Below are 12554 nucleotides of genomic sequence, written 5' to 3' on the forward strand. Positions count from 1 at the left end.
TGAAAATATAGTTGGAAACTGCTAAAGTTTTTTTTTTCCCATCAAAGACTTTGCTTCTTTATTGGATATATGATAACTTGAAAGTTTGCAATGTATTCAATTGGATTTAATTACCATCTCTATACTGAAGAATCTCTAATCTACTTATCCTGCTGCACTTGTTGTTATTGTTCAGTCTATCCAATATTGTGAGAAAATCAATTTCATTCATCTTTAGTCTTATGACAATATAAGTCCTACTTATTATTAACCAGATTAATCTTATCAACCAGATTTAGATATAACCAATCCAATCAATAAGCATTGATTAAGTGCCTACTATGTGTCAGGAACTATATAGGCAATGGATATACAAAGTCAGAAGTCAAATATCCTTTGTTTTCAAAAGGGACAGCTAATTAGCACAATGGGGAGGGCTCTGGACCTCAAATCAGGGATAACTGAGTTCAAATCTGACCTTAGAACTCTGTGACCCTGGACAGTTAACCACTTTGTCAAGTTGCTCTAGGGTAAAATAGAAATTATCTCAAGATTATTATAAGAATAAAAGAAAATAATATTTATATAGTACTTAGAATCTGATCTGGTAATAATACATCTTAATTAATACTAATTCTCTCTATTCCCATAGTTTAAAATCTAACAGGGGATCTAAGGTACAGATAAATATGTATAAAATTAATATAAAATAGGTTAGAGGCAAATATGGAGGATAAAATGGGTAGTAAAAGATGCTAATTTTAAAATGTGATACTTAAGTTGTCTCCTGAAGGAAACTTGGGATGAAGAGAGATAGAGTTGAGTAGGAGAAGTCAAATTATGGGGAAACCTTCTACAAAGGCAAGAAATGGGCAATGGATTGTTGTATATGAGGAATTTAAAGACCAGAATGACTGGAAATTAAGACAACTGGGGAGAAGTAAATAAGGCCAGATGGTTAAGATTGTCAAATTGTGAAGGACTTTAAATAGCAAGGAAATTAAATTATTATTAAATGGATTAAATTATTATTAAATTATTTAGCCCAAGAGAAAATTCCAAATAATTTAATCCATTAAAAAGATAAATTTTTCTTTTAAGGTACAATATATATCACCACGTAGAATATTCTAAGATATGAAATATATTTAAAGGAAATTACAAATGAAAACTTCCAAAAATATTTTGAACATTGACAGTAACATTGAAATATGTGTAAGACCTCTCATGGTGACATCTTTGAAGAATATAACACTGATTCAGAGGTACAGATTGGGAAGCTTTTGACATTAAAGAAAAATCATTTCACTTTATATTCAGATCTCATTTTTTAAGACAGGCAATTGTTTAACATCTTTATATTATCCTGATTTGATGCAATTTCTATCTGTTAAGAGTAAAGGACAAATGGAGACTTGGCAGGAAGATGATATTTCATCTCAAGTATTTATCTATATTTACTATTATGAATTCTTCCATTTAGAGTACTTTTAAAATTACTTTTTCGGTAAATATCTCCAAATATCATTTCAACAAAATAGGGCTTAATCTTCCCTAATTTTATTGAAAGTATTCCTAGGAGTTCTTTACATGCTTTAGGACAATATGGAAGAATAGAGACAAGCAAATAAATGACTTACATTGGAATTATGTGACATTCTTGCCACAGGGAATCTTTAAACCCAATTCTACAGAAATGTTGACTTTCAGATTGTTTTAAATACATGCTTTATTACAGTACAGCAGTGGTTACTGTTTCAAATTAGATAGTTTGAAAGACATTTGCCAACTTTCTCAGATATATAGAGAATTGTTTCCAGGCTTTGTATGTGAGCAGTATAAGTAACTAGATGTTAAGTCACTATTCCTTTTGGACTACACTAAATATACACATGCAGATTTACTTCCTCTGATCCTCATGAAGAATTTAACTGATTAAGCATAACTAGATAAAGCCCTTAGTTTGCCATTTATAAAACCTCTTCTCTCTAATGATGTTTATAATTTTAGACTATAAAAAAAAAGTAATGCAAGTATCTTTTTTTAAGTAAAGTGCACAAAGACAATTAAAAACAGATATATGATTTCTGGATTCCTGTCTTTTATTTTAATTTTAAGAAATTCTATAAATCCAGAAATGAAAATATCTTAATATTCTTAACATTCTAGCAAAATCAACCTAGAAAGAATTTCGCTTAATGTACATGTTCATAAAAGTCATAAGATCAAAAGTTTGGGACTAAGAGGAAAAATCTCATCCTCTAGTTCAAGATATCCATGATAGAGATTGGGGGTGGGAGAGTATTGCCTTTACCTGCCAAAGTCTAACATGTAGTAACAATTAGTGTTTGAAACCCAATTCTATCTCTAGACAATTGACTATACTATATATCATTTCAAATAATGTGTACATTTTAATTTAATACTCAATAGATATATTATCATAAAATTATATTAAATATATATATATATTTACACAGAACTCTAATGTATTTGTAGCAGTTTGATTAATAGATGACTTATTACTCCAGAAACACACTCCTTTGTGTCATTTAAAGTTAAAAAGTTAAAAAATAGTGTATTGGCTTTAAGGCAGGGTCAAGATGGAAGAGTAGAATCAAGGATTCACTTGAGCTCTTCCAAATTTCCCTTTAAACAACTGCAAAATAATACATCAAAGCAAATTCTGGAGTAATAAAACCAAGAATAGATTAGGTTGGAACAATTTTCCAAACTTGGACAAGTGAGAAGATCAGCTAAAATAATTTGTCTTAGTGGGGTGGTATTTGGACATGGAGCCCATCACACACTACATTTGGATCCTGCCACATGTCTTGGAGGTATTTCAAGAATGGCAACATCAGTTTGGAGATCTCTTAATCCACATATGGGAGGTAAGTGAGTGGTAGAAAACCATTTAGAAGGAAATTACAGGGGGCCTTTTGCTGGCATAGGGTACCTTTTCCCTTTGCCTAGGTGTGGCTCTGGGTAGCAGTCCAAGAAATCAAAGGAAGAGTATCTAACTAATGTTTACATTTATATGAGTGAAGAGGCCCAAGTCACAGTCTCAGGGTAAAGAAGAGTACTTGTGATCACCCAAAAGCAGAGCACAGGCCAGGAGTGGAGAAACTACATGTCTCATATCATACCATTTTGGAACCACCAAAAACCTATAGGTCCCCAGCACTAACTCTGAATACAGCAGAAGAAAGATATGAAATCTGGGAAACTAGCCTCTCAACTCAGGGAAAAGAGTTTGATGTTAATGTAATGTTGCTTCAAAAATACACTGGAAAAATGAGCCAAAAAAAAAAATCCTGACCAAAGAAAAGTACTAAGGTAATAGGCCAGATCACACAGCAAACTTTAAAGAAAAACAAAAACAACAAAAAAAAAGAAGTATAAAAGGCTACATACAAGCTTCAAAGGAAAATATTAATTGTTAATACGCTCAAAATAATTCCTGAAAGACCTCCTCCAAATAAATATAGAAAATCAAATAAGAGAGGTAGAGGAAAAATTGGGAAACTAAATGAGATCAAAGCAAGAAAATAATGAAAAGATAGTCAACCAACTAATGGCAGAGGCAAGAATGGTGCTGATGGCTACGGTGGTGGTGCTGGTGTTGGTGCTGGTCACTGTAGCATAAATGTGGAAATCAACACAGCATAGCATAAGCAGCAGTAGGAGCAAAATGGTACTAAATATTCCATCCTGAACCAAGGCTGCATAGGCATCAGTGGGAAGAATTCAGTCCAAAATGTTTCAGTCTTAGCAGGATTAGACAAAGTCCAACATAAATCAGCTAACTGAACAGCTACAAATCTCCACCCAAAAGACCAATCAGGCTAACTCTACAGCTCAGCCATCTCAGTTTCAGGTTGAGCAGAGTTTGCAGAGGTGGCCTAAAGAATGTATCATTTATTCTAATATTCTTTATAGCTTTTAATAGAAACCTGTGTTTTATTTTGTCAACAGCCTTTTTGGCATCTATTGAAATATTAACAAATCCAAAGATACTAGTTTTTGGAAGAAAAAATTACTATATGATAAAAAAAATGCTGGGGTAAATGGAAGACAGTATGAAATAAATTAGGCATCGACCAGTACCACAAATGTTATACCAATGTAGTCAAAATAGGTATTTGGATACACCATAATAAGAGTGATAAAAAGCAAATTAGTGAGCACAAAATAGTTTTCCTCTAAGACCTAGGGATAATGGAAGTACTTATGTCCAAACTAAAAATACAGTATGTAATGAAATATAAAATAGTTAACTTTGTATACATTGAATTAATAAAGTATTTGAACAAACAAAATCAATGCAACTAAATTTGAAATTTAAACCTTAAACTGGGAAAACTATCTCTTTATAGCAACTGTCTCTGATAAAAAGCCTTATTTAACAAATATATAAATATTTAAATCCATAAGAATATAAAGCATTTCCAAATTGACAAAAGGTCAAAGGATATGAACAGGCTATTCTCATATGAAAAAATTAAACCATAATTACTTATAAGAAAAAATGCTCTCACACCTATCAGACAATCTGACATGACAGAAAAAGAAAATAATAAATGATGGAGGGAATGTGGAAAAACTGGCAGACTGATATAATGTAGAAGCTCTAAATGGATATAACTATTATCAAGATCAAACTGGAATTATGCCCAAAGGTCCATAAAATTTTTCACACCCTTTGATCCAGCAGTACAACTAAAAGCCTGCACAACCAAAAGAGATTAAATATAGTGGGAAATGACTTTTTGTGATCAAATATTTATTATAGCTCTTCTTGATGGAAATAATTTGACATTAAAAGAATTTTAATAAATTGGAAAGTGGCTCAAGAATTTATGGTATATGATTATAATGGAATATTTTTGTTCCACAGGAAATAATAAACAAGATTATCACAAAAACCTGGAAAGTCTGAAAAGAAATAATGCAAAGTGAAATGTGTAGAAAAAGGATAATGCTGTACACAGTAACAATAATAATGTAAAACGAACAATTCTGAATGACAACTCTTATCTACAAGTCAAGGATGCAGGACAATTGCAAAGAATTCATAATGAAAAAAGATATCGACCACCATTGAAGGAAAAAAATAAAGTCCTAATATAGATTGGCACATATTTTATTCCTTTGATATTGAATTATAATAGATACTGGAGACTTTTTTGCTATATTGCCATCATGAATTTTCTGTAGTCTAAGCAATATATATATATATATATATATATATATATATATATGCATATATATATATATATCTTGTCTCATAACTGAACCAACATGAAAACATGTATTTTCTGAAAATACATGTACAACCTATAACAAATTATCTGCAGAATGGGGAAGGGTTGAGAGGGAAGCAAAGAACATGGATCACAAAATCTTAGAAACAAATATTAAAAAATGTATTGAATATAATGTGGAAAAATAAAAATAATATTTAAAAAGAGAATTTGCCAAATGGAAAAAAGCTGAAAAAATAAATTAGAGAAAAAATTATTCTTAAAAAGTAGACATGGCCAAATTGGAAAGGGGGGAAGTATGAAAGCTCAATAAAGGATGTTATTCATTAAAACATAGAAATGGGAAGGTAGAATATAATGATTCCATGAGACATAACATGATACTATTAAAAACAATTTCCAAGGAATTAAAACATAGAGAAAATTTTGAAATACCTTACTGAAACACAGCCCCCAATAAAACAATGACAACAACTTACCTGGAAAGTAGATCCAGGAGATATAATTTACAAATTATTTAACTACCTAAAAGCAACAACAAAAAATGAGACTATGTATATTTCTAGGAAATATTACAGAAAACTTCACATCCTCAACCTAGAAAAATGAACTATTAAATGGAAAAATTCATTCTTAAGGCTCTTAACAAATTCTCAAAATGAACATCATCAGGACTATTATAATCAAATTCCAGAGCTTCTAATTAAAAGAGAAAAAATGAATTCAGTCAAAATACAATAATACAAATATCCTAGAGGCATTATAAGGATAATGGAAGATTTAAGAACTTATATGCTAAAGGATCAGAGGGCTCAAAATGTGTTACACCTGAAAGCAAAAGAGTTAGGATTATAACCAATATCTTTAAAAAGTGAGCATAAATTTAAGGGCAAAAAATAGATATTTGGAAAAATAGAGGACTTCTAAGAAATCCTGATTAGAAACCTAGAGCTAAATAGTAAATTTACCTTTCAACTATAAGATTGAGGAGAAGCAAACAAAGGTAAACATAAAAGAGGAATCATGATGGAGTTAATAAAGTTAAATTGATTTATAGTCCTACATGTGAAGATGATATTTGTAAATCCTAAAAACTCCATCATTATTAAATTATTTCAAAGTAATATTATATAGAAGGCATTTGTTTGAGTTAAATATAATGTGGAGAATTTTAAAAAGTAAAATTAAAGAGTGATTAAAAGGGCTGTACTGGGAGAAGTGGGAAGGTAGAGGTAGAATGGGAAAAAATTATAACTCCTAAGAGAGACATGAAAGAGTTTTAAAAAAGAATGGCAGGATGAAAGTGACAAATGATACTTGAACCTTATTTTCTTTGGAGTTGTCTCCAAGAGAGAATAATATATACACACAGTGGAATATAGAAATATATCTTAGCCTATAGGGTGGGAGATATATAAAAGAAGGAAGAGGGCTGAGAAAAGGAAGAAAGATTAAGGGAGTCACTGATAAGAAGAGTAAACAGATTTTTGAGGAGGGACAGGGTAAAAGGAGTGATAAAGAAAGAAAATCCACATGGAAAATTGGATGGAGAGAAATGTATATTTGGATTCATAACTGAATTCAAAAGAGATGAACTCATCAATAAAAAAGTAGATAGCTACTTAAATTAAAAGTTAGGATCTGACAATATGCTTTGCAAAATAAATACATATGAAGGAAAGAAATGCATATAGATAAATAATAAAGATATTACATAGAATTGATTTTACTTCCACTGATTAAAAAACTAGATGCAACAGACTCTTGGAAGTACCAGTCAAGATGGCAGCATAGAGGCAGCTAAAATTCAGACCTCTAAAAACCCTTCCTCACCAATGAAAAACCAAATAATTCTAGGGGACTGGAAACCAAATCTAACAACAGGACAGAGCTGAGGAATCCTCCTGCTAGACTCAATTTAAAAGGTACACCCCCCAAAAGCCCGAATTTTAGAACACTCCGATTTAAGGAGAAGGAAGAAGAAAGGTCACAGGAGCCCACTCTCACATACAGTACTGAGCCTCTAGCAGTGACTGGAATCTCTGGGTGGGCAAGCAGACAAATCTAGAGGGAAAAGCTTGTTCCAGGCTCATGGTTTTGAACACAAGAAGCTGGGAGGCAGCTGGAGGAGAACCTCAAAGAAAGCATCCCATTCACAGATAAGACATCCCAAATTGCCCCACTCTTCCTGAGGTTTTGGCATCAGGGCACATCCAGATCTGAAATATCAACTCAGCTGGGCTTAATCTTATCAAAGTTTCAGAGGACAGGGAAGCTCAACCTGTAACACTCCTCCCCCACAGACTGCTCTGAGAGTCTTGTTAAGCTCCAAGGGTGAAGGTTGCCAGAAAAGCCCAAACACACAGATCCAGCATATAATGAGAAGAACAAGACTACAGGCAATTACAGGGGGAAAAGAAGGGGAAATATGAGCAAACAACAGTAAACAAAAATGAAATTACAATCAACAGCTTCTATTCGGGCAATGAACAAAGAGCAAATGTAACAGAGGAATATGAAGTGTAAACCTTAAAATTTCTTAGACTTATAAATGTTGGAAATTTCACCATTGGGGAATTTCATACTTGAAAAATTTCCTATTGATAGTGGGTCTTGGCTATTGGAATGTGAACCCCATTGGCATGGGAGGTTCCTCCTTCTCCCTTCTTAAGATTACTTTAGGACAGAAACCTTTTGCTGAACAATGGAAAGGACTTTGACCTATGCTTAAGCATAGAACAGGAATTTCTTTGAGTCATGATTGATTTTAGAATTGATACAATGGGAGATACTTGGAATGACAGAACCAAGTCTTAGAAATTGCAATCTCCACCCTACTCAGTCCTAACAGGATTTAGGAAGGGCTGTAGCAAAAGATCAAGATTTAATTATTTGAGAATATGACCTCCAACAGACATGTGCAAAGCCACAGACCTCTGGGCGGTCCTGGGTTAAGCTAGAGCCACCATTGGCACAGGGAAAATGATGGACAGTGATTGGTAGATGTGAGAACTGAGGGGAGGGAACTTGGATGGATTCCTTAAAGAGAGAGGGGTCTGAGGACTGGGGGGGTGGTTGGAGAGTTTTGGCTCTGAGTGGTTGGAGAGGTGCTCTGAGAAGCTTGCTCTAAAGGAAGCTGGAGGTGGAGGCCCCTGAGACTGTTTCTCCATTTTGGTCACGTGAGTAATAGGGACTGATCTCCTTTCTTTGCCCCAGCTATCTAAGGGCTTGGGCCTTTTGGCCCAACCTAAACAGAGGGGGTATTTAAGTCCTATTCCCTTCTCTCCCCTTCTCTCTCTCTCTCTCTCTCTCTCTCTCTCTCTCTCTCTCTCTCTCTCTCTCTCTCTCTAATTCCTTTCTTCCTCCTGTTTGTAATTAAACTCTATAAAAGGCTGACAGCTGACTTGAGTTTTCATTTAGGAATTACATAGCTGAATTCCTTGGCGACCTTAAATTAATATATATCAGTCTTTTAAAGTGATTTCCTTGTCACAGAAGGAACACCAAAACACACACACACACACACACACACACACACACACACAGAGAGAAACTACAGTGAATTGGACACAGGCTTTGGAAGTACTCAAAAAACAATTAAAAACACAATTAAGAGAGGCTGAATACAAATGGGAAAATAAACTTAAGAAGGAAGATAAGTCATCTGGAAACAGAAAATAGTGTCTTGAAAGCCAAAATTAAGCAGCTTGAAAGTGAGGCAAAGGAGAAGAAAGATGAAGTCAAGAAAATGAAAGATAAGGCAAAGAAGAGGAAATATGAGGCAAAGAAGATGTAAGATGAACTCCAAAGACAATCAGACCAGGAGGAGAAGGATGACGAAAAAGCCAGGGATGAAATTTAGTCTTTAAAAATCAGAATATAACAATTAGAAGCAAGCTACTTCAAAAGGTAGCAGGAAATTATAAAACAATATAAAAAGAATGAAAAAATTGAGGAAAATATGAACCACCTCATTCACAATACAAAAGATTTAGAAAATCGTTCCAGGAGACACAACTTAAGAATCATAGGTCTATAGGAAGCCCATGACAAAAGAAAAAGCCTGGACACCATCCTACATAAAATTATCCAAGAAAACTACACCAACATTCTAGAACAAGAGGGAAAAGTGGAAATTAAAAGAATACACAGATCACCTCCTGTACTTAATTCACAACTGACAACACCCAGGAATGTTATAGACAAATTCAAGAATTACCAGACTAAGGAAAAATATTTTGAGCTGCTAAGAAGAAGTCATTCAGATACCATGGAACTACAGTGAGGATAACACAGGATCTGGCTGCATCTACACTGAAGGACTGAAAGGAATGGAATATGATATTCCAGAAAGCAAGGAAACTAGATCTATAACCAAGATTCAACTACACAGCAAAACTGACTATATTCTTACAGGGGAAAATATAGTCATTTGATAAAATAGAAGAATTCCAAGCATTTGTAAAGAAAAGACCATACCTGAACAGATCATTTAATGTTCAAACACAGAATTCAAGAGCATCATCAAAAGGTAATTAAGAAAGGGGGAAAAAAGAAAAACAAAACCAAAAATTTTTAAGGGACCCAATAAGTTGAAATGATATGTATTCCTATAAGAAAAGAGGATATTGGTAATTCTTAAAAATTGTTATTATTACCTGGGTAGCTAGAAGAATTGTACTTAGAACAGTGACAAAGTGTATAGGATGAAATGCCAAGACATAAATATGTATATAGATATATGTATGCAAAAATATATATGTATGTATACACACACACGCACATACACACACACACACACACATATATACAACTAGAATTAAAAAAGAGGTTAATAGTTTGAGAAATGGGAAAAGAAACAAAATAGGGTAAATTTATATGTCACAAAGAAGTGCATGGTAGGAAGTGGGGAGAACATCAATACACTAGAAGGGTAAACAGGTTTAAGATAGGAAATATTCAATTTTTTTTGTGCATTAAAATTGACTCTAGGGAAGAACAATCAAAAACATTGGAGCATTGAATTGATTTGCATCTTATAGGGAAGTAGAAGGGTAACAAATGGACTGGTGGGGAAGGAAGCAATACAAGGCAGGGAGAGGGTGAGGGAGTAGTTAAAAAAATGTAAAGAAAATAAGGGGGTAGAAAGGGAAGTAAAATAAGGAGGGGAATTAGGGGGTCTGATTAAAAACAAAACACTGGTGTAGAAGGAAATAGTGAAAGAAGAAAGGACAGGATTAGGAGTGAAAATCAAAATGCTGGGAAATACACAACTGGTAATCATAATTCTGAATGTGAATGGAATGAACTCATCTATAAAATGCAAGTGAATAGCAGAGAGAATTAGAAACCCAACCCTACCATATGTTGTCTACAAGAAACACACATAAGGAAGGTAAATATACATAGGGTAAAAGGAGGTGGATGGAGCCAAATCTATTGGGAATCAACTGAGAAAAAGAAGGCAGGAGTATCAATCATGATATCTGACAAAGCCAAAACAAAAATAGATCTAGTCAAAGAGACAGGGAAGGTAATTACATCCTAATAACAGGCAGTACAGACAATAAGGAAATATCAGTACTCAACATGTATGCACCAAATGGCATAGCATCCAAATTTCTAAAGAAGAAATTAGTGGAGCTCAAAGATGAAATAGATAGAAAGACTATACTAGTTAGAAACCTGAAATATCATCTATCAGAACTAGATAAACCAAACCAAGAAATAAATAAGAAAGAGATAAGAGAAGTGAATGAAATATTAAAAAATTAGTTAGTAGATATGTGGAGAAAAATAAATAGGGACATAAAGGAATCAGTACATGGTTCATTCACAAAGATTTGACCATGTACGAGGGCATAAAAAATTGCAAAAAAGAGAAATTAATAAAATTGAAATTCAAAGAACCTTTGGTTTAATGAATAAGAATAGAAGCTGGTACTTTGAAAAAACAAATAAAATAGAAACAGTCCTGGTCAATCTAGTTAAAAAATGGAAAGAAGAAAATGAAATTGACACTATCCAAGATGAAAAGGGAGACCTGACCTCTAATGAAGAGAAAATTAAAGCAATCATTAAATACTATTTTGCCCAATTATATGGCAACAAATATGGCAATCTAGGTGATATGAATGAATATTTAGAAAAAATATAAGTTGCCTACATGAACAGAGGAAGAAATAGAATACCTAAAAAAAAACCCATATTAGAAAAAGAAATTGAGCAAGCCATCAAAGGATTCCCTAAGAAAAATTCCCCAGGACCAGATGGATTCTCAAATGAATTCTATCAAACATTGAAAGAACAACTAATTCCAATATTATACAAACTCTTTGCCAGAATACACTAAGAAGGAGTTCTACCAAATTCCTTTAAGGACACAAAAATGGTACTGATTCAAAAGCTAGGTAGGTCAAAAACAGAGAAAGTAAACTACAGCCCAATCTCCTTAATGAACATAGATGCAAAAATCTTAAATAGAATACTAGCAAAAAGACTCCAGCAAGTAATCACGAGAGTTATTCATTATGACCTGGTAGGATTTATACCAAGAATGCAAGGATTGTTCAGTATTAGGAAAACCATTCACACTATTTGACCATATCAACAAACAAACCAACAAAAATCACATGATTATCTTAATAGACACAGAAAAAGCCTTTGACAAAATGAAACACTCATTCTGATTGAAAACAATAAAAAGAGCCTTTCCTAAAAATAATAAAGAGAATTTATATAAAACCATCCACCAACAGCATATACAATGGAGATAAACTAGATGCATTCCCAATAAGATCTGGAGGGAAAAAATGATGCCCATTATCACCTCTATTGTTTAACATTGTACTAGAAACACTAACAGTAGCAATTAGAGAAGAAAAAGAGATTCATGTATTAAAATTGGCAATGGGGAGACCAAGTTAGCACTCTTTGTGGATGATATGATGGTCTACTTAAAGAATCCTAGAGAATCAACTAAAAAGCTAGTAGAAATAATTAATAACTTTAGCAAAGTTGCAGGATACAAAATAAACTCACATAAGTCATCAGCATTTCTATATATGTCCAACACATCTCAGCAACAAGAATTAAAAAGAAAAATTCCATTTAAAATCACACTAGACAATATAAAATACATGGGAATATATCTGCCATGAAAAACACAGGAGCTGTATGAACACAATTACAAAATGCTCTCCACACAATTAAAACTAGATCTAAACAATTGGAAAAATATTGATTGCTCATGGGTAGAATGAGCTAACATAATAAAAAATGACAGTCCTCCCCAAATTGATTTACTTA

The sequence above is a fragment of the Monodelphis domestica genome, chromosome 3 (assembly GCF_027887165.1).
Source record: "Monodelphis domestica isolate mMonDom1 chromosome 3, mMonDom1.pri, whole genome shotgun sequence".
NCBI lineage: Eukaryota > Metazoa > Chordata > Mammalia > Didelphimorphia > Didelphidae > Monodelphis > Monodelphis domestica.